General features: G+C 42.9%; 1 protein-coding gene across 1 annotated transcript in view; it reads left to right on the forward strand.

Annotated features, from left to right (window-relative positions):
- SMARCA2 (SWI/SNF related, matrix associated, actin dependent regulator of chromatin, subfamily a, member 2) overlaps positions 1-23,780 on the forward strand; it is a 1,314,671-nt gene that overhangs the window by 1,093,523 nt on the left and 197,368 nt on the right. The gene's annotated exons all lie outside the window — the stretch shown is intronic.

A 23,780-nucleotide genomic window follows, 5' to 3' on the forward strand; every position in this document is an offset into this window, starting at 1 on the left:
TTATCTATTTATATAGCCCATAAAGTTTTTTTTTTTAAATAAATGTATAGTTTTTCTTATTTTTAAATAACATTGCTCTGATTTTCAGACTCCTAACCAAGCCCCAAAGTTTTATGTGAATACCGTCAGCTACCTTCTCCAGCTTGCTCCTGTTTGTGTAAAGGGTCTTTTCATATGCAAAGAAGGGGGGGGGGTGTCTTATTTCCCACTTGCAGTGGGCTTTCCAACTACCTTTTCAACAGAGCCAAACTGACAGCTTCTAAGTAAGTTTTTAAACAGTTTTATACTGGATTTTTATATCAGTATCTGTGCATCTTATTCTTTATAGTAATGTCTATTACATGCAGTTATATGAAAATGAGTGTATACTGTCCCTTTAACTACTATTTACAGGTACATCTCTTGTCTTTCACTTCAACTATCAATAAGTAGTAGTGACTACTCAATCCCAAGAATGGTAGTAGGAAAAAATATTTTTTTATTTTGTACATGTATTATAGAATGTCTTTTTTGTTTTTTTTAACTACATAGCCTTTTCCTTTTCGGATACAATTTGTGTAAGTCTACTAATTCTGACCATGCAGTGCAAAACTCTGTTGTGCTTTTTGATCCTCATTGTATGCTGTCAGTCAGGAATTGTCCTAATCAGGCAGTGAGCAGTTATTTATTTGGGTGTCCCAACAAAGTTAATGGTTTGGGTATAGAAAAAGCTTATCAGTAATGAAATTAAGAGTTAATCAGCAACCTTAAATAACTGAATAATCTTGTTGGGAGATCTACAGTGATCTCAGTCATGTTTCCAAGCTGATTTACTGGTGTAATCCCTTCAAAATGTGCTTTTATAAAGTATTAATTAAAAGGTGTGCACATTTATGCTGTCAAATAAGTGGCAGTTAATTTCTTAGAGCCAGCATTGGGTAAATTAAAATAAAGTATTGAACTTTTTTGAAGTGATAACCAAAGGGTTAAGTTTTTTAAGTATGTGGTCTCATTGAATTTATTATTCACAGTTAAAAGCATCATTTCAGGAGACTCTCATATTTATTACTTCAAACCAGTGATGTGCAGTCACTAGAGGCAGGTGAGGCAGTGCTTCACCTCTCATATGGGCAAAAATATATATTTTTTTATTGGCTTTAAAAAAAAAATTGTAATTTTTTTCCCCCAGCATTTTTTTTTCTCACAGCTACATGTTGTGCAATGGAGAGGCACAAGCAGGTCTGCCCACCATTACACAACATGCTGTGCCACCTACTGGATGCAAGTGGTTAAGCTCATTGCATGGCCCATTAACTGCTTATTTGAGGCAGTCCTATTTGGGCTGAACCAATCCAGCGAGAGGCATTAGTAAGTGGAACATAGGGTTGGGGCTGGATGTTAAATCATATAAAACAAAACAAAAACGAAAAAAAACAACTTTCATATATTTTGTTGCTGTCCTGTGAACCTGCTAGCTTTGCTAAAGTGAAAAAGAGAGTTCTGTTCTTCCCCTCTAAGTGCAGTGGAATGTGCCACTGTCACTTCCTGAATCCTTACAGAGCAGGAAAAGAGGCACAGAGAGCAGTGTTTCAGCCACATCTTATTAAAGTAAGATTTTACTGAAAGGGATTCTGTTAGTGAAAATGATAATTTAATGAATGTGGTTTAGTGTTTCTTTACTCTTTTACAGCAGGGTCGTTTTTGCATTTTGTTTACTCAAACTTTACACCCACTAACTTAGCAGCTTGCCTCTTTACTTCACACTAAATTATAGACTAATTTTCTTAACTCTCTGTAGCTCTGCTGTTTTATTACTTTAAAATGCAGTGCCCCCCCCCGTGTGTGTGTGTGTGTGTCTCTCTATATATATCTAGCCATCTCTCTCCTTATGTCTTGTTCTCCCCCATGGTCTCTTTCTCTCTCTGTCTCTCTTCCTCCCCCTCTGACTCTCATCCCTTATGTAATGAAAGAATCTATAAGCATAATTTGCAGCATTAAAGTAAAAAGTGTGTTTTAAACATATTTTAATGGGCATGGATTTCTAGATCTCATAATCAGAGCAAGCATTGTGTTATCTGGCAAGAGTTTCTGTTACAATCCTTTTAGACTAAAATCAGATGTTTACTAAGTTGACCAGTTTTCCAAGACACCATTTAAAGGGACATGAAACCTATATGCAAATTTAAATAACTTTCCAATTTACATCTTATATCTAATTTTCTTCATTCTTTTGATGTCCTTTGTTGAAATCATATCTAAATATGCTCAGTAGCTGCTGATTGGTGGCTGCACATAGATACCTCATGTGATTGGCTCACCCATGTGCATTGCTATTTCTTCAATAAAGGATATCTAAAGAATGAAGGCGTATCCTAGCCACTGCCTCACCAGCCTCTGACGTCACTGCACATCACTGCTTCAAACCCAATATCTAACATGTTAGAAACGTACAAAACGTTTCTTCATAAATGGAAAGAGTCCACAGCTGCATTTATTGCTTTTGGGAATTCAGAACCTGGCCACCAGGAGGAGGCAAAGACACCCCAGACAAAGGCTTAAATACCTCCCCCACTTCCCCTCATCCCCCAGTCATTCTTTGCCTTTCGTCACAGGAGTTTGGTAGAGAAGTGTCAGAAGTTTTCGATAGTCTCTTATGGAGGGTAGTACTCTTCGGTTTTAAGTAGTCCTGTCAGCCTCTCAGTGAGAGAATGGATGAAAGTTAGAGTCCGGAGATGCAGGGAGAGTCTTTCTGCGAAACTATCCCGACTCATATTAACAGCTCCACACAATCAGCGTTGCCGAGTTTCGCTGCCTGCTTTTTTCTCTCAAGTCCATGGCAGAAGCGACGCTACTATCTGTCACACTAGAAGGGCCGTGTTCCTGTTCCACGGCGTAGATTCCGGTAAGATCGTTTCATTTTACTTTTATCATGGATGTAATGTAAATACAACTGTTTATCTGAGAGGGGCTACAACCTTTTGGGGATAACTTTAACATAGGGTCTCAGTGAGGCTCCTTTTTGTATCTAGGAATCAAGGGTTAATATCTCCTGAGGGGGGTTATTGAACAGGGGGGTTTATAATCATGTTTGTTATGTGATTCTGTCTGCTACTGTGTAGTGTTGCTCCGGCTCATGGCTATTTTGGAACATAACTGCCTATGTCTAGTGATGCGGCCTTTACGGTCGGGTCCGCTTTTGCATGGGCTGCACCTTGTGACCTCATTTCCGCTTTCCCGACCGTGTGGAGACAGAGGAATCCTGGTCCGCTGGTGTCTGGTTCTCTGGAGGTGGTGAGTGCCCCAGCCATTGGGGGTGTAAGGAGATTTTTCTTATTGGTCCATTTTTTATTCAGTGTCCCAGTTTCGGAGGATTCTGATTTTTTGAAGACGGATGTCTGTTATTCAGACTTTACTTCTTGCGAAGAATATGAATTGGCCCGGGTGATACATGCCCATCAGTTACGTTCCAAATACAGTTTTAAAGTGCTATGTTCCTAAGGATCCGGGAATCAGGTGCCCACTGAGCCATCCGTCTCTGGGGATTCTATTTCTCACGAGACAAGTTCCCTACCACCAACTCTTACTACGCATGCAGGTAACCCAAACGCTATTTATCCTTCTAGGGAGTGTGGCCTGTTCCCACCGGAGGTTACAACACGGTTCTGCATGGCCATATCTTTGGCCCTGGCGCATCTGCACCTCCGGGAGTGTGCTTACGATATTGTGCGTGTTCCGTTAACCGGGGCTTGTCAGGCGTGGGATCGCCTGGTCCAGTTCAGCCCTCCAGAGGAGCGACTGCCCCTGAGGTCTCAGGGGGTCAACCTTCAGGGCCGGTGTTTTCTTTTGTCCCGGTGGAGGTATGTTGCCCCTTTCGTTATAGACTGGTGCGACTTCATGTAATATTAAGGCACATTTTTGGCAGTGCTGGAGGATCCCACTCTTAATGGGTCTGGGGATTCTCAGTCTTAATCTTCGACTGGCTTGCATGCTTAGACATAAGGGGATGAAGTAATCTTCTTATAGTCTTTGTTATTTGTGTATCCTTTTCCAGTTTTGAGCTTGGAAGACTCAGACCCCTGTTGGGCTGGTCCTGCGGGTCTGTCCGTTCTTCCTGGGCGATAACCTACGGGTTGCCTTATCTTTAATCTTCATCCGGTGAGGATGATTTTTATTTGGTCTAAAGCTCATTTTGTGGTGTGATTTTTCTTCCGGAACTTTCTTCTCTGGAATTGATACTCGCGATTTTGTGGTCACACTGTTTACAAAAGTCTGTCTCACTGTTCTTTATCCCTCCATCTCGGGGGACTCTATGTTGCCTTGACAGTGCTGGGGCCCTTGGTTTCTGGCTGTTCCTGACTGGGTACAAATCCTTCTGTCTTTGAGGCCTAGTTCGGACACGTGGCGCCTTTTTATGTCCAGTTGGTCCGGTGAGGGCGCCTAGTGATCACAATATGATTTGCGGCGTTTACATGTTTTATTTTACAAGCTTCAACTAGCAACCTGAGAAGACTTGAGGGTCCGTCTTTGCTTAGGGGCATGGGGTCAGTCCTCATTCGCCTTTCAAGCTAGTGGGCCGGGACTCCATTGAGATACTGCGCCGACATGCTCAGCCGTTTCCGATTTTTCCGGGAACTAGAGTGTTCCTTCCTGTTGTGGGTTGGAGGCTTGGAGGATTTAGGTCCTTCATACTGCCGTTCTTACGGTTTTGCCTTTCACGGTCTCTTTGGAAGTGTCCTTTTAGGACTTGTTCCTTTAGAGGTTCTCTTTCTTTGGGTCGAGACTTTCTAGACTTTGTCCAGTTTTTCTGGCGACTTTGGCCGCTTAAAGGCAGTGAGGCTCTGTCTTCCTTTGGGAGTTAGTTGACTCCATGTCAGGGGCGATAGGAGGTGTTGTCTCTTTTTCCAAGCTTTTTGCTTAGGGGATGTTTTTCTGCCTGGGTTCGGGATGCTTTGCATTCTTCTTCCTTTGGGTGTGGTCCTCTTGAACGTTAATCTGAAAGGATTATGGAGACTAACCTTTCTTTCTACTCTCTTTCGGGTGACTCTGTTCTCACTTTCATTTCCCTTAGTGTTGCCCTTGGGGCCTTTAGGCTATAGAGAAATTGCGTGACTTTGTCACAGCCTAGCACCTTGTTGGGGGGGTGTTGACCTCCGGCTAAGGGTGTTCTCTTACCTTTGGGCTGGGAATTACGAGTGAGTCCTGTACCCGTTCTCCGGGTTTCCCAGTTCTCATCCCCTGTGAGTCTGATTGCTTCTTGTGTTCCCTTGGGGGTGTCGTTCATTCTAGGATAATTCTGGGTCCAGGGTTCTTGTCTTAAATCCTTCTGGGATGTCTGGAGGCTATGATCCTGTGGACTGGCTCGAGACAACTAAGTTTTTTCAGGGGACCAATGTTGCGACATAGGGACTAGCTCATTGGGCTTGCAAGCAGGAAGGCCAGAGTTCACATCTACCTTTGGGTACTGGTTATTAACTTTAAGGCCTGACTTGTCCTTCGGACGGAGTGTGCACCTCTTCATGGGGAGTTTTTTCTCTTTTAGGTCAACAGTGGTGTCTGGATGATTTTTTCATTCGGTCCGTGTTTTGATCATACTATGGCTTCATGTCTTGTGGACATGTACTCTGTTCTTATCTGTGCCCTTCCCTTTTGAGGAGATAGTTTGTCTTCCTTATGAGCTTTGTCCTGCCCTGTGTGTAGGAGGTTGGATCAGGTAGTTTATTTCTGTAAGGGGCAGCATCTGCTGCTCTTTGGGCTCTGTTCCACCTGTTGGAATTTGATCTCTCTACGTAGAGACTGTCTAAGAGAGTTGTTACAGGTCTTCCTACGGATCTATTGCTCTTTTCTCTGTCCCAGCTCGCAGGGGGTTCTCCTTGGAAGTGCCTTATTTTGAAGGAGCGGATTGGCTTGGCACCCGAGCTCTGTTGGGGTGGGTGAGACCCCCTTTATCTTTCCATTCCCTGGGGGCTTGTGGTTGGGGTCTTTCTATCCCCCCCTGTCTATCAGACATGTCTGTTGCTTGGGCTGGTCCGGTGTTGGAGCAGGATCTGAGATCTGTTGCTCTGCTAAATTTGTCCTTGGAGCATTCAAGGTACAGTAAGCCTCTTGAGGTTTCTCCTTTCTCCAAGTTCAAGGCTTGTGGGAAGGACTGGCAGCTTTTAGCCTGCAACGTTATCCTTTGGTTAGTGGATACTTAGCAATCTGAAGGATCCTATCTTCAGCTGCTTTCTGCTTGCCCTGCAAGTATTTAAGTTTCAGAGTAATTTTTACATGACTGCAACGTCCAGTGTTTTTGCCTTAAGTGTTGTACGTCAGACCTTTCTGAGCTTGCTGCACGAGGTTTAGTTTCAGAATATTTCGGTATTCTGAGCTACCTTTTTGCAACTTGGGGACCTTTATCTTCAGTTGCCTTTTAGAGTGCGGTTGCACTGTGTTAGGGGAAGATCCTCTCTGTTTCAGATTCCTGGCCTTATCCTGTGGTTTCTGTATTTCTGGGGTCTGGGTGTTGACTCCCCTTGTTTCTATAAGACTGGTGGGTCTCTGTTGGTCTGGAGTTCCTTATGCTAGCTGGACAGCTAGCTCAGTATACTAATGCACTGTGGCTACTCTGCACTATAACAAACCGAGGGTTGCAAGGTCTACTCAGCCTTCCTCCTTTCGAGGTTGATAAAATGAGCAGCGCCTTGAGTCCCTTAAGGGGGATTAGCCAGGCTTTACAAGAACATTATTGTTTTCTCTGTGTCTTTTCTTCTTTGTGGAAGAATACGGTAGCTTGTTCCCTTTCTTTAGTTTGGGGTGTGTTCCAAAGTTGTTCTCGTCTCCTGTACCCCCCCCCCCCCCCCCTGTTTTTGCTTTCAGTGTCCTCTATAGCTTGGGTATTGTTTTCCCAAAAGTAATGAATGCAGCTGTGGACTCTTTCCATTTATGAAGAAAAACAAATTATGCTTACCTAATCATTTTCTTTTCTTCAGATGGAAAGAGTCCACAGCATCCTGCCCGTATTTTTCTGTGGGGCTTCTATTATTTTTGTTCTTCTGGCACCTTTTCACCCTGATATTTCTTCTACTGTTCCTTGTTCCCTCGGCAGAATGACTGGGGGATGAGGGAAGTGAGGGAGGTATTTCAGCCTTTGGCTGGGGTGTCTTGGCCTCCTCCTGGTGGCCAGGTTCTGAATTCCCAAAAGTAATAAATGCAGCTGTGGACTCTTTCCATCTAAAGAAAAGAAAATGATCAGGTAAGCATAATTTAAGCTTTTTTAAAAGAAAATGAAAAAATAAAAAAGTCAGGTTCCAAGATCTCATTTGGATCCCGCAACACGTAGATGTGCTCATATGAATAGATGACCCTATTCTGAAAGCGTGCCTCAAGAGCTGGAGAGACCTTAGACATTTGGTACAAGTTGCACCACACCCGTCCCCCGCACACTCTATGAAGGCGTTGTTGCTCTGTCTCCCGGACTCTCATCCATGATGGTGGTTCTCGTGGGGACTTGACAAGATTTGTTTGTAGGGGGAAAATTGGTGACTTCGGCCTCAGAACTACCCAATTCTGATATCCCCAAGAAATACCATTTCGAATACCTCAGATTAATATCCACTCTACGAGCTCTTCACCAAGCTGCTGTTGCGCTGGCGCAGGTCCCCGTCAAACTACATAAAATGTTTCCCCAGAAACCAGCCATGTGCTGGAGAGGATGTGCGCAAAAGGGGGTCCCCCATTCATATTTGGTAGAGCTGTAGTAAGTGAAAGACAGTGTGAGCTCAGGTGGCTAAGGTATTAGTTCAACTTGGTCTAATTCAGAGACTGACACCAGACATTGCCCTATTCCATTTAGGGCTTGGGAAATTGAGACAACCAGATAGGATGCTATGCATTATTATACTTTTGGCTACTAAATTGGCTATAGCAAGAAACTGGTTGGGGATTACTCCGATCTCAATACAAATGGTACTAGAGATAATTGCGTATATCCGTAAAATGAAGGAATTTTCGCTAAAATCAGGTGGCCAACTGGGACTTCACGGGTTGGTGTGGATGACCTGGGAGGAGTGGGAAAGGAGGGGCGACTTAGCGCAGAACTCCTTTGACTGTACACCCTGATATACGTCGGGAATCCTATTGTTTTTCCTGACCTCAGTAAAAGTTTGCCTGGGCTGCTGCCCCTCCCCTACTTGCCTACTCCTGCATCCTTACTATTTTTTTTTCCTCTCTCGCCCCTACCACATTTCCTCTGTTGCCTCGGATCGCTGTTCACTCAACTAATAGTCCATTATAACCTTATGACTTCATTATAACCTTATGACTTTTTTAAGCTTTGTTTGACAGAGCTTTGTTTTAGTTCTCACTTTTCCGGGTAAGATCAAACCAGAATGAAGATTGATTGTTATACTTATTATGGACCCTTTGGGCCCTTAGGGTTTAGTATTTATGTAAGTACAAATTAACATAATGACCAAATATAATGTGCAAGAGGATATATACTGGATCTGCATTGTCCTTAGAGTCTTAAAGTTGGTAACAGATAATAATATGTATGTAAGTACAAACTTAATATGAGGGCTAAATGTATTGTTTATTATTTTATATGTTGGACCACCTAGGTGTTAAGGTTACAAGATATATAGTGGACCCTTCAGGTCCTTACAGTTTTGGGTTGCTCTACAGCTTATAGTATTTTTGTTACTTGTTCTCAGACATGTTTGTAAATCAACACATTTATGTGGAAACCTAGAGATCTTCCCATCTTGTTTGGACTTACTGGACTAAACTCTGGTCTCACATGTGCTACTTTTCTGACAGTAGTCTCCACATGCTGGACTAAAAAAGTAAAAATGAGGTTGCCTAGCAATACCCATCAAACCTATCTTCTGGACTCAATACCGCATGTACTACATACTACAGATTACGTACTACATTCTTAGATTAATATTGTATATCTGTATGTATCTGTCTGTAAAATCCATTACCTTACTTAGCGTTTTATTTTCATCCATGCTGAATTGATCTCAAATATTTTAATACCTATGACAAATTTTTCTTTCTCAAGGTGGTTATAGTTCATGAGACATGGTGGTAACTCTAGTCCAGTAGGAGGAGGCAAATATACCCAACATACCAATAGCTTTTAATCCCTCCCACTTCCCTGTTTATCTCATATTTTTGACTCTTAGGAGAAGGTGAGAATTTAAAGTGCTTCATATTTCTCTTGTAAGGTGTATCCAGTCCACGGATCATCCATTACTTGTGTGATATTCTCCTTCCCAACAGGAAGTTGCAAGAGGATCACCCACAGCAGAGCTGCTATATAGCTCCTCCCCTAACTGCCATACCCAGTCATTCTCTTGCAACTCTGAACAAGCATGGAGGTAGTAAGAGGAAAGTGGTGAAATGTAGCTGTTATCTTGCTTCAATCAAAAGTTTGTTATTTTTAAATGATACCGGAGTTGTACTATTTCTCTTGTTAAGTGTAGTCAGTCCACGGGTCATCCATTACTTATGGGATTATATCTCTTCCCCAACAGGAAGTTGCAAGAGGATCACCCAAGCAGAGCTGCTATATAGCTCCTCCCCTCACATGTCATATCCAGTCATTCTCTTGCAACCTAACTAAAGATAGGTCGTTGTGAGAGGTCTGTGGTGTTTTTAAACTTAGTTTATTTCTTCAATCAAAAGTTTGTTATTTTAAATGGCACCAGAGTGTGCTGTTTGTTTCTCAGGCAGCATTAGAAGAAGAATCTGCCTGCGTTTTCTATGATCTTAGCAGACGTAACTAAGATCCACTGGCTGTTCTCGCACATTCTGAGGAGTGAGGTAACTTCAGAAAAGGGGAATAGCATGCAGGGCCCCCCCTGCAAACGAGGTATGTGCAGTAAATTATTTTTCTAAGCAATGGAATTGACTGAGAAATTACTGCTGATACCAATGTAATGTAAGTTCAGCCTTAAATGCAGTGGTAGCGACTGGTATTAGGCTGATGAGTGTGTGTACACTGAAGTATTTTTCTAGGGAATGGAATTTGACTCAGAAAATACTGTTAATACTGAAGTAATGTATGAGCCTTAACTGCAGTAAAAGCGACTGGTAGCAGGCTTATTAATAACACTTCATAACTTTTAAAATGTATGTTCAAAACGTTTACTGGAATGTTAATCGTTTTTTGTGAGGTACTTGGTGATAAAACTTATTGGGGCATGATTTTTACCACATGGCTAACTTTTGTTTCTGCATAGAAACAGTTAACTGAGCTTCCCCACTGTTTTAATATGAGTGGGAGGGGCCTATTTTAGCGCTTTTTTGCGCAGTAAAAATTCAGTCACAATCTTCCTACTTCATCCTCCATGATCCAGGACGTCTCTAGAGAGCTCAGGGGTCTTCAAAATTCATTTTGAGGGAGGTAATCAGTCACAGCAAACCTGTGACAGTGTGTTTGACTGTGATAAAAACGTTAATTATTAAATTGTTATCCGTTTTTGGATATTAAGGGGTTAATCATCCATTTGCTGGTGGGTGCAATCCTTTGCTAACTTAATACATTTACTGTGAAAATTTGGTTGCTATAACTAATTTGGTTCATTGTTATTTCAACTGTGACAGCTTTTTGTGCTTCTTAAAGGCACAGTAGCGTTTTTTATATTGCTTGTAAATTTATTTGAAAAGTATTTTCCAAGCTTGCTAGTCTCATTGCTAGTCTGTTTAAACATGTCTGACACAGATGAATCTGTTTGTTCACTATGTATGAAGGCCAATGTGGAGCCCCATAGAAAGTTGTGTACTAAATGCATTGATGTAACTTTAAATAAAAGTCAGTCTTTACATGTAAAGAAATTATCATCAGACAACGAGGGGGAAGTTATGCCGACTAACTCTCCTCACGTGTCAGTACCTTCGCCTCCCGCTCAGGAGGTGCGTGATTTTGTGGCGCCAAGTACATCAGGGAGGCCCTTACAAATCACTTTTCAAGACATGGCTACTGTTATGACAGAAGTATTATCTAAATTGCCAGAATTAAGAGGCAAGCGTGATAGCTCTGGGTTAAGGACAGAGCGCGCTGATGATGTGAGAGCCATGTCCGATACTGCGTCACAATTTGCAGAACATGAAGACGGAGAGCTTCATTCTGTGGGTGACGGATCTGATCCAGGGAGACTGGATTCAGAGATTTCTAATTTTAAATTTAAGCTTGAGAACCTCCGCATATTGCTAGGGGAGGTATTAGCGGCTCTGAATGATTGTAACACGGTTGCAATTCCAGAAAAATTATGTAGGTTGGATAGATACTATGCGGTACCGGTGTGTACTGACGTGTTTCCTATACCTAAAAGGCTTACAGAGATTATTAGCAAGGAGTGGGATAGACCCGGTGTGCCTTTTTCCCCTCCTCCATATTTAGGAAAATGTTTCCTATAGACGCCACCACACGAGACTTATGGCAGACGGTCCCTAAGGTGGAGGGAGCAGTTTCTACTTTAGCTAAGCGTACCACTATCCCGGTGGAGGATAGTTGTGCCTTTTCAGATCCAATGGATAAAAAATTAGAAGGTTACCTTAAGAAAATGTTTGTTCAACAAGGTTTTATCTTACAGCCCCTTGCATGCATTGCGCCTGTCACTGCTGCGGCGGCATTCTGGTTTGAGTCTCTGGAAGAGGCCATTCGCACAGCTCCATTGGATGAAATTATGAACAAGCTTAAAGCACTTAAGCTAGCTAACGCATTTGTTTCTGATCCCGTCGTACATTTAACCAAACTTACGGCTAAGAACTCCGGATTCGCCATCCAAGCGCGCAGAGCGCTATGGCTTAAATCCTAGTCAGCTGACGTGACTTCTAAATCTAAATTGCTTAATATTCCTTTCAAAGGGCAGACCTTATTCGGGCCCGGCTTGAAAGAAATTATCGCTGACATTACGGGAGGTAAGGGCCATGCTCTGCCTCAGGACAGGGCCAAATCAAAGGCCAAACAGTCTAATTTTCGTGCCTTTCGTAACCTCAAGGCAGGAGCAGCATCAACTTCCTCCGCTCCAAAACAGGAAGGAGCTGTTGCTCGTTACAGACAGGGCTGGAAAACTAACCAGTCCTGGAACAAGGGCAAGCAGGCCAGAAAACCTGCTGCTGCCCCTAAGACAGCATGAAGAGAGGGCCCCCTATCCGGAAACGGATCTAGTGGGGGGCAGACTTTCTCTCTTCGCCCAGGCTTGGGCAAGAGATGTCCAGGATCCCTGGGCGTTGGAGATCATATCTCAGGGATATCTTCTGGACTTCAAAGCTTCTCCTCCACAAGGGAGATTTCATCTTTCAAGGTTATCAGCAAACCAAATAAAGAAAGAGGTGTTTCTACGCTGTGTACAAGACCTCTTACTAATGGGGGTGATCCACCCAGTTCCGCGGACGGAACACGGGCAAGGATTCTATTCAAATCTGTTTGTGGTTCCCAAGAAAGAGGGAACCTTCAGACCAATCTTGGACTTAAAAATCCTAAACAAATTCCTAAGAGTTCCATCATTCAAAATGGAAACTATTCGAACCATCCTACCCATGATCCAAGAGGGTCAGTACATGACCACTGTGGACTTAAAGGATTCCTACCTTCACATACCGATTCACAAGGATCATTATCGGTACCTAAGATTTGCCTTCCTAGACAGGCATTACCAGTTTGTAGCTCTTCCCTTCGGGTTAGCTACTGCTCCAAGAATCTTTACAAAGACCGCAAGGCATAGCGGTGGCTCCGTACCTAGACGACATTCTGATACAAGCGTCAAGTTTTTAAACTGCCAAGTCTCATACAGAGATAGTTCTTGCATTTCTGAGGTCGCATGGGTGGAAGGCGAACGTGGAAAAGAGTTCTCTATTACCACTCACACGGGTTCCCTTCCTAGGGACTCTTATAGATTCTGTAGAGATGAAAATTTACCTGACGGAGGCCAGGTTATCAAAACTTCTAAATGCTTGCCGTGCCCTTCATTCCATTCCACACCCGTCAGTAGCTCGGTGCATGGAAGTAATCGGCTTAATGGTAGCGGCAATGGACATAGTACCATTTGCGCGCCTGCATCTCAGACCGCTGCAATTGTGCATGCTAAGTCAGTGGAATGGGGATTACTCAGATTTGTCCCCTCTACTAAATCTGGATCAAGAGACCAGAGATTCTCTTCTATGGTGGCTTTCTCGGCCCCACCTGTCCAAGGGGATGACCTTTCGCAGGCCAGATTGGACGATTGTAACAACATACGCCAGCCTTCTAGGTTGGGGCGCAGTCTGGAATTCCCTGAAGGCTCAGGGATCATGGACTCAGGAGGAGAAACTCCTCCCAATAAATATTCTGGATTTAAGAGCAATATTCAATGCTCTTCTAGCTTGGCCTCAGTTAGCAACTCTGAGGTTCATCAGATTTCAGTCGGACAACATCACGACTGTGGCTTACATCAATCATCAAGGAGGAACCAGGAGTTCCCTAGCGATGTTGGAAGTCTCAAAGATAATTCGCTAGGGCAGAGTCGCACTCTTGCCACCTGTCAGCGATCTACATCCCAGGCGTGGAGAACTGGGAGGCGGATTTTCTAAGTCGCCAGACTTTTCATCCGGGGGAGTGGGAACTTCATCCGGAGGTCTTCGCTCAACTGATTCATCGTTGGGGCAAACCAGATCTGGATCTCATGGCGTCTCACCAGAACGCCAAGCTTCCTTGTTACGGATCCAGGTCCAGGGACCCGGGAGCGGTGCTGATAGATGCTCTGACAGCCCCTTGGGTCTTCAACATGGCTTATGTGTTTCCACCATTTCCGATGCTTCCTCGACTGATTGCCAAGATCAAACAGGAGAGAGCATTGGTGATTCTGATAGCGCCTGCGTGGCCACGCAGGACCTGGTATGCAGACCTAGTGGACATGTCGTCCTGTCCACCATGGTCTCTGCCTCTGAGGCAGGACCTTCTAATTCAGGGTCCTTTCAACCATCCAAATCTAATTTCTCTGAGGCTGACTGCATGGATATTGAACGCTTGATTCTATCAAAGCGTGGCTTCTCGGAGTCGGTTATTGATACCTTAATACAGGCTAGGAAACCTGTTACCAGAAGAATTTACCATAAGATATGGCGTAAATATTTATATTGGTGCGAATCCAAGAGTTACTCATGGAGTAAGGTTAGGATTCCTAGGATATTGTCTTTTCTACAAGAGGGTTTAGAAAAGGGCTTATCCGCTAGTTCGTTAAAGGGACAGATTTCGGCTCTGTCTATTCTTCTACACAAGCGTCTGGCAGAAATTCCAGACGTTCAGGCTTTTTGTCAGGCTTTGGCTAGGATTAAGCCTGTGTTTAAGACTGTTGCTCCGCCGTGGAGCTTAAACTTAGTTCTTAACGTTCTGCAAGGCGTTCCATTTGAACCCCTTCATTCCATTGATATCAAGCTGTTATCTTGGAAAGTTCTGTTTTTGATGGCTATTTCCTCGGCTCGAAGAGTCTCTGAGTTATCTGCCTTACATTGTGATTCTCCTTATCTGATTTTTCATTCAGACAAGGTAGTTCTGCGTACTAAACCTGGGTTCTTACCTAAGGTAGTTTCTAACAGGAATATCAATCAAGAGATTGTTGTTCCATCATTGTGTCCTAACCCTTCTTCAAAGAAGGAACGACTTTTGCATAATCTGGACGTAGTCCGTGCCCTGAAGTTCTATTTGCAGGCAACTAAAGATTTTCGTCAAACTTCTTCCCTGTTTGTCATTTACTCTGGACAGAGGAGAGGTCAAAAGGCTTCGGCTACCTCTCTCTCCTTTTGGCTTCGTAGCATAATACGTTTAGCCTATGAGACTGCTGGACAGCAGCCTCCTGAAAGAATTACAGCTCATTCTACTAGAGCTGTGGCTTCCACCTGGGCCTTTAAAAATGAGGCTTCTGTTGAACAGATTTGCAAGGCTGCGACTTGGTCTTCACTTCACACTTTTTAAAAATTTTACAAATTTGACACCCTTGCTTCTTCGGAGGCTATTTTTGGGAGAAAGGTACTTCAGGCAGTGGTTCCCTCCGTTTAAAGTTCCTGCCTTGTCCCTCCCTTCATCCGTGTACTTTAGCTTTGGTATTGGTATCCCATAAGTAATGGATGACCCGTGGACTGACTACACTTAACAAGAGAAAACATAATTTATGCTTACCTGATAAATTTATTTCTCTTGTAGTGTAGTCAGTCCACGGGTTATCCATTATCTTTTAAGGCAGATCTAAATTTTAATTAAACTCCAGTCACCACTGCTCCCTATGGTTTCTCCTTTCTCGTCTTGTTTCGGTCGAATGACTGGATATGACATGTGAGGGGAGGAGCTATATAGCAGCTCTGCTTGGGTGATCCTCTTGCAACTTCCTGTTGGGGAAGAGATATAATCCCATAAGTAATGGATAACCCGTGGACTGACTACACTACAAGAGAAATAAATTTATCAGGTAAGCATAAATTATGTTTTTGTCCCAGGCAGAAAAATAGAAGAATCTGCCTGTGATTTCTATGATCTTAACAGGTTGTAACTAAGATCCATTGCTGTTCTCACACATGACTGAAGAGAGAGGTAACTTCAGCGGGGGAATGGCGTGCAGGTTATCCTGCTATGAGGTATGTGCAGTTAAGATTTTTTCTAGAAGATGTGAATGCTAGAAAATGCTGCTGTTACCAAATTTATGTAAGGTAAGCCTGAATACAGTGATTTAATAGCGACTGGTATCATGCTTACTTTCTGAGGTAATACTCTTTTATATGTACAATATAAAACGTTTGCTGGCATGTTTAAACGTTTTTATATATACTTTGGTGATAAAACTTTATTGGGGCCTAGTTTTTTCCACATGGCTGGCTTAAATTTGCCTAGAAACAGTTTCCTGAGGCTTTCTACTTTGTTACTATGAGTGGGAGGCCCTAATTTAGCGCTTTTTTGCGCAGTAACTTTTACAGACTGAGACATCCAGCTTCCTCCAGGAGTCCCCTGAATGCTATAGGACATCTCTAAAGGGCTCTTAGGCTTTCCAAAGTCGTTTGTTGGGGAAGGTAGGCCCACAGCAAGGCTGTGGCAGTTTGGTGTCACTGTTAAAAAACGTCTATATCGTTTTTTTGATCCGTTTTTTGAACTAAGGGGTTAATCATCCATTTGTAAGTGGGTGCAATGCTCTGTTAGCTTATTATACACACTGTAAAAATGTTGTTTGATTTACTGCCTTTTTTCACTAAATCTGGATCAAGAGACCAGGGATTCTCTTGTCTGGTGGCTATCTCGGGTCCATCTGTCCAAAGGTATGACCTTTCGCAGGCCAGATTGGACAATTTTAACGACAGATGCCAGCCTTCTAGGTTGGGGCGCAGTCTGGAACTCCCTGAAGGCTCAGGGATCGTGGACTCAGGAGGAGACACTCCTTCCAATAAACATTCTGGAATTAAGAGCGATATTCAATGCTCTTCAGGCTTGGCCTCAGCTAGCGACACTGAGGTTCATCAGATTTCAGTCGGACAACATCACGACTGTGGCTTACATCAACCATCAAGGGGGAACAAGGAGTTCCCTAGCGATGTTAGAAGTCTCAAAGATAATTCGCTGGGCAGAGATTCACTCTTGCCACCTATCAGCTATCCATATCCCAGGTGTAGAGAACTGGGAGGCGGATTTTCTAAGTCGACAGACTTTTCATCCGGGGGAGTGGGAACTCCATCCGGAGGTGTTTGCACAATTGGTTCATCGTTGGGGCAAACCAGAACTGGATTTCATGGCGTCTTGCCAGAACGCCAAGCTTTCTTGTTACGGATCCAGGTCCAGGGACCCCAAGGCAACGCTGATAGATGCTCTAGCAGCGCCTTGGTCCTTCAACCTGGCGTATGTGTTTCCACCGTTTCCTCTGCTCCCTCGTCGGATTGCCAAGATCAAGCAGGAGAGAGCATCGGTGATCTTGATAGCGCCTGCGGGGCCACGCAGGACTTGGTATGCAGATCTGGTGGACATATCATCCTTTCCACCATGGACTCTGCCGCTGAGACAGGACCTTCTACTTCAAGGTTCTTTCAACCATCCAAATCTAATTTCTCTGAGGCTGACTGCCTGGAGATTGAATGCTTGATTTTATCAAAGCGTGGTTTCTCTGAGTCAGTCATTGATACCTTAATTCAGGCACGAAAGCCTGTCACCAGGAAAATCTATCATAAGATATGGCGTAAATATCTTTATTGGTGTGAATCCAAGGGCTACTCATGGAGTAAGGTCAGGATTCCCAGGATATTATCTTTTCTCCAAGAAGGATTGGAGAAAGGATTGTCAGCTAGTTCCTTAAAGGGACAGATTTCTGCACTATCTATTCTTTTGCACAAGCATCTGGAGGATGTCCCAGACGTTCAGGCATTTTGTCAGGCTTTAGTTAGAATCAAGCCTGTGTTTAAACCTGTGGCTCCACCTTGGAGCTTAAATTTGGTTCTTAAAGTTCTTCAGGGGGTTCCGTTTGAACCTCTTCATTCCATAGATATCAAACTTTTATCTTGGAAAGTTCTTTTTTTGGTAGCTATTCCTCGGCTCGTAGAGTTTCCGAGTTATCTGCCTTACTATGTGATTCTCCTTATCTGATCTTCCATGCAGATAAGGTAGTTCTGCGTACCAAACCTGGGTTTTTACCTAAGGTGGTATCTAATAAGAATATCAATCAAGAGATTGTTGTTCCGTCTTTGTGTCCTAATCCTTCTTCAAAGAAGGAACGTCTATTACACAATCTGGACGTGGTTCGTGCTTTAAAGTTTTACTTACAAGCTACTAAAGATTTTCGTCAAACATCTGCTTTGTTTGTTGTCTACTCTGGACAGAGGAGAGGTCAAAAGGCTTCGGCAACCTCTCTTTCTTTTTGGCTAAAAAGCATAATCCGCTTAGCCTATGAGACTGCTGGCCAGCAGCCTCCAGAAAGGATTACAGATCATTCTACTAGAGCTGTGGCTTCCACATGGGCCTTTAAAAATGAGGCTTCTGTTGAACAGATTTGCAAGGCGGCGACTTGGTCTTCGCTGCATACCTTTTCAAAATTCTATAAATTTGATACTTTTGCTTCTTCTGAGGCTATTTTTGGGAGAAAGGTTTTACAGGCAGTGGTACCTCCCATTTAAGTACCTGCCTTGTCCCTCCCTTCATCCGTGTACTTTAGCTTTGGTATTGGTTTACCACAAGTAATGGATGATCCGTGGACTGGATACACCTTACAAGAGAAAACATAATTTATGCTTACCTGATAAATTTATTTCTCTTGTGGTGTATCCAGTCCACGGCCCGCCCTGTCATTTTAAGGCAGGTATTTTTTAAATTTTAAACTACAGTCACCACTGCACCCTATAGTTTCTCCTTCTCTGCTTGTTTTCGGTCGAATGACTGGATATGGCAGTTAGGGGAGGAGCTATATAGCAGCTCTGCTGTGGGTGATCCTCTTGCAACTTCCTGTTGGGAAGGAGAATATCCCACAAGTAATGGATGATCCGTGGACTGGATACACCACAAGAGAAATAAATTTATCAGGTAAGCATAAATTATGTTTTTTTGTTGATGGGGTTCTCAGACCTATGTGAGACCAGTTATACCCCTCAGAGAGTCAGGAATAGGACAGAGGGGCGTACAGGAGTTAATTAGGCTGTAAGAGTAATTCTCCTTTTAGGAGTTTATCACTGGACTGCCACAGGTGTCGCTGAGATTTATCCTTCAGCCTCGTGCTGTTGGCCTCGTCTACATACTCCTGATCTAAATCCTGTGTCAGTCTGAATTATACACATACAGAGAGAAGCGCACTCACAGTAACGAACAACCAGCTCAATACCATTGTTAGCCTGTTCTATGCCGATTTACCACCTGGGTGCAGCTTCTTTTTAGCTCAGTAATGCTTTTCACAGAGTAGAACTTCCCTGTAGTATATCAGTCTGATCCTGCCTATTACAGTCAGTCCAGCGCTGAAATACTAGGCACTTCAAGAGAGAATTATACACAGGGTGGGCTTTTCTACAGGAAGCAGGTCTCCTGCCGCTGGGTAAACAAATTAGAGTGTATTCAGCAGCTCCAGCCCCAGTGGCATTGTTGTTCTTGCATCTCTATACATTTTTATTCAGTTTGTACTGTATTCCCTCTGGGAGCATAGGGTTAACTTATTATCCCACCAAGTGCGGCGCTCACCCCCTAAACTGTTTCACAAGTTTTTCTTGGCAGCCATTTCAGCTGTGACTTAAGAATATAGACCAGTGTTCTCCACAGAAAAGATTGCCAGCTGGGTGGCATCATGTATTAGCCTGGTAGGGAGAGTGTAATACTTTATAATATCATATTTTCTGTTAATGAAGCTGTCCAAAGTACAAATTAACTGCATATTTTAACATAAATGTATTAAATGATAATTTGATCAGACATTTAATATTAGCTAATATTTGTATATTGGCATAAAGTTTAGCTTGGTGCTCAGTAAAATCAGCCATGTGTTGCACCCACTAAGGGCTAGATGACGAGTGGCATACTAACTGTGGCACGCAAGCGATATCAGGTTTTTCTTTCATAAAGGTAGTAAGAGTCCACAATCCATTGCTCCTAGAAATTGCCTTCCCTAACACTAGGAGGAGGCTAAGATTACAAGCCCCAAGAGCTCTATATAACCCCTCCCATCTCTATGGTAGGTAGTCTAATCTTTGCCTCCACTGGAGGAAGGTGAAGAATGGTGATGTGCAGATGATTTCTTGTTGCTATGAGCAGGGCTATTATTGGAATACTTTTCTTCAGGATGGCCTAGATAAGGACCTCTCGGCAATTTCTATTAAGGGACAGATTTCCGCTCTCTGTCTTGTTGCACAGAAAGCTGGCCCATCTTCCTGATATTCAGATTTTTGTTCAGGCTCTGGACCTGTTGATAAATCTATTTCTCCTCCTTGGAACTTGAATTTGATTCTTCAAGTTTTACTTCAAGTAGTTTTACTGTATCCTCCTTTTTGATGCATTCTTTGGATATAAGGTTGTTATCCTGGAAGGTTTTGTTTTTGTTGGCAATTTCATCAGCCAGGAGAGTGTCTGAGTTAGCTGCTCTTTCTTGTGAGTCGCCATACTTGTTTTTTCATCAAAACAAGGCTGTTTTGCATAATTTGTCAGGTGTTTTACCAAAGGTGGTCTCTTCTGATAATATTAATCAGGAGATTGTTGCTCCTTTATTTTGTCCTAATCCAAAAATCATTCAAGGAGAGACTGTTGCATAACTTGAATGTGGTCAGGTCTTTGGAGTTTTAGGAAAGAATTTTGTCAGTCTTCTATTCTGTTTTATTTTCTGGTAAACGCAACGTCCGAAAGATGATGACTGTTTCTTTGGCATCCTGGTTAAAGAGTTTGATCCACTATGCTTATTTGGAGGTGGGTAAGCAGATACTTCCCAAAATTACAGCTCATTCTACCCATTCGGTTTCAGCTTATTGGGACTTTAAAAATCCTGCAAGCTGGTCTTCGTTGCACACCTTTACTAAATGTTATCGTTTTGATATTGTTGCCTTCAGGTGGTTGTTCCCACCCAATTCTTTTCAATGAACTCCACAGCTTCGGTATTGGTTCCCAAGACTAAAGCTTTTATGGACTATCACCACCATTAGAATGAAAACATAATTTATGTTTACCTGATAAATTGAGAGTCCATGATCCTGCAAAATTGTATCTAGTGGCGGCAGTTCTAGTATTAACCTCTATACCCTATTGTCTCTCTTTTCAGCCTTCTCCTATTCTTGGCTATACGTACTACTGGGAGGGAGAGGGAAGTAGGAGGGATATTTAATTCTCTGGTGTGGGGTGTCTTTCCCTCCTCCTGGTGGCCAGGTGTTGTAATTCCCAAGAGTAAAAGTTTTGTGGATTTTCAACACTAATAAATGAAAAAAATAATTAGGTAAGCATGAATTATGTTTTTTAATAATTGTATTAATATTTTTTGTAACACACATTGAAGTTAGCAATTTTTAATGTGCGCTAATCCAATCAGGTTAGTCCAAGATTGCAAACCCTTATGCGTGTTGCTCATATTTTGTATTTTTTCACATAGAAAATAATGTAATATATATCTGATAATGTTAGTGTGAAATACATATCTATACCTATATATCTATATTAATATATAAATATATATATACAAATGTTGGAAGAAATAAAACAAAAAGAAGGGGCTCCACATAGTCGCACAGTTTCCTTTTCCTTTTTAATATGAGGGGAGTCCACGGTTTCATTCCTTACTTGTGAGAAATACCAAAGGCTTAAATACCTCCCCCACTTCCCTCATCCCCTAGTCATTCTTTGCCTTTCATCACAGGGCTTACATCAACCATCAGGGAGGAACGAGAAGCTCCCTAGCAATGAGAAAAGTATCTCAGATTCTGGAGTGGGCAGAAGCCCACAACTGCTTGCTGTCAGCGATCCACATTCCGGTTGTGGACAACTGGGAAGCGGATTTCCTCAGCAGACAATCCTTTCATCTGTGGGGAATGGTCTCTCCATCCCGAGGTGTTTGCGGAGATTTGCAACAGATTGGGAACGCCAGAGATAGATCTCGTGGCATCCCGTCTCAATTCCAAGCTGCCCAGATATGGGTTGCGGTCCAGGGATCCTCTGGCGGAACTAATAGATGCGTTAGCAGTGCCTTGGAGGTTCAGTCTGATCTACATTTTTCCGCCGTTACTATTTCTCCCTCGTGTTGTGGCCCGCATCAAGCAGGAGCAAGCATCAGTGATTCTAATTGCTCCATCATGGCTGCGGAGGATGTGGTTCGCGGTCCTGGTGGGATGTCATCATCTCCTCCATGGAGGATACCTTGTCACAGAGATCTGCTCGAGCAAGGCCTTTTTGTTCATCAAAATCTAGATTCTCTGAGGCTGACTGCGTGGAGATTAAATGCTTAGTCCTAGCCAAGAGAGGTTTCTCTGAGAGAGTTATTGATACTCTCATTCAGGTGCGTAAGCCGGTCACTCATCGTATCTATCATAAGGTGTGGAGGACCTACTTATTCTGGTGTGAAGAGCGGGGATTTCCCTGGTATAAGGTCAGTGTTTCCAGGATTCTTTCCTTTCTCCAGGATGGTCTGGAGAAGGACCTTTCTGCTAGCTCTCTTAAGGGACAGATTTCGTCTATCTGTTTTATTGCACAAGAGGCTCGCTGAGCTTCCAGATGTCCAGTCTTTTGTTCAGGCTCTGACTAGAATCAGGCCTGAGTTTAAATCTTGTTCTTAAAGTTTTGCAGAAGGCTCTGTTTGAGCCTTTGCATGTAGTTGACATTAAATTACTGTCTTGGAAGGTTCTTTTTCTACTGGCTATTGCTTCTGTACGCAGAGTATCTGAGATGGCTGCCTTGCAATGTGACCCCCTTACCTAGTATTCTATTCTGATAAGGCTGTTCTTTGTACTGGGGTAGGTTTTCTTCCTAAGGTTGTTTCTGATTGAAACATCAATCAGGAGATTGTGGTTCCTTCCCTGTGTCCTAATCCTTCTTCCTCAAAGGAGCGGTTACTTCATTATTTGGATGTGGTTCGTGCCTTAAAGTTCTATCTCCAGGCTATGAAGGGGTTTAGACAGACTTCTTCTTTGTTTGTTGTCTATTCTGGGAAGCGTAGGGAGCAGAAGGCCTCATCCTCTTCCTTATCTTTTTGGTTGAGAAGCATTATTCGCTTAGCTTATGAGACAGCGGGAAATAAGCCTCCTCAGAGGATTAAGGCTCATTCTACTCAAGTTGTGGCTTCCTCTATGGCCTTCAAGAATGAGGACTCTATGCATCAGATTTGTAGGGCAGCTACCAGGTCCTCCTTACATACCTTTTCAAAATTTTACAAGTTTGACGTTTTTGCTTCGGCTGAAAGGTTTTGCAGGCTGTGGTGCCCTCAGAATAGGGTCCGCCTCTCCTTTTATCCTCCCGTTTCATTCAGTGTCCTCTAGAGCTTGGGTATATGTTTCCTACAAGTAAGGAATGAAGCTGTGGACTCTCCTCATATTAAGAAGGAAAATATTAATTTTGCTTACCAGATAATTTCCTTTTCTTTCTGTATGAGAAGAGTCCACGGCCCCCCGCCCGTATTTGCCGTTGGGTGGACCTACATTTTTTGTTTTGTTCTTCTGGCACCATTTATACCCTACTGTTCCTTGTTCCCTCGGGGATGAGGGAAGTGGGGGAGGTATTTAAGCCTTTGGCTGGGGTGTCTTTGCCTCCTACTGGTGGCCAGGTTTAGTATTTCCCACAAGTAAGGAATGAAGCCATGGACTCTCCTCATACAGAAGGAAAGGAAATTATCTGGTAAGCATAATTTATGTTTTTTATACACACTCATTGTTTCAAGTGTTTGGTGCCCCCTAGTTTAATATCCCTTAACAGTGGTATTTACTGTATATTTTATATATACAAATGTGTATTTACAATAAAAAGTACATTATTCTGTATGTGAAGAACATTGTAATGTGAGCTATTAATAACTCCTGTCGGGTTAGCACGCAAGTATCTGTGTTAGGTTTTTTTTTTCCAGTCTGTGCTCTCCATTGACTTCTTTGGAGAGAACTTAACCCGAAATTTGGTTAACACGCATCGGTTTTCACTCGCAAACTAACTTTTTACTTTCAGTTAATAATACAAGCGCAACTCTACATGCGGAAAAAGCCTACACCTAACGAAGCCAATGCGGGAGGTAGCTGAAGAATGAAGATGGGCATGAGTTTCTTCAGAGAGAGGGGGTTTCAGTGTATTTTGAGGCCCAGTTTTCCCTCAGTGTGCAGTGCTTTCCAGAGCATTGTATTTATGTCTCTACCATTCAAATCATGGGAATGTCTTCAAC

This window comes from Bombina bombina, chromosome 2 (assembly GCF_027579735.1).
Source record: "Bombina bombina isolate aBomBom1 chromosome 2, aBomBom1.pri, whole genome shotgun sequence".
Lineage (NCBI taxonomy): Eukaryota > Metazoa > Chordata > Amphibia > Anura > Bombinatoridae > Bombina > Bombina bombina.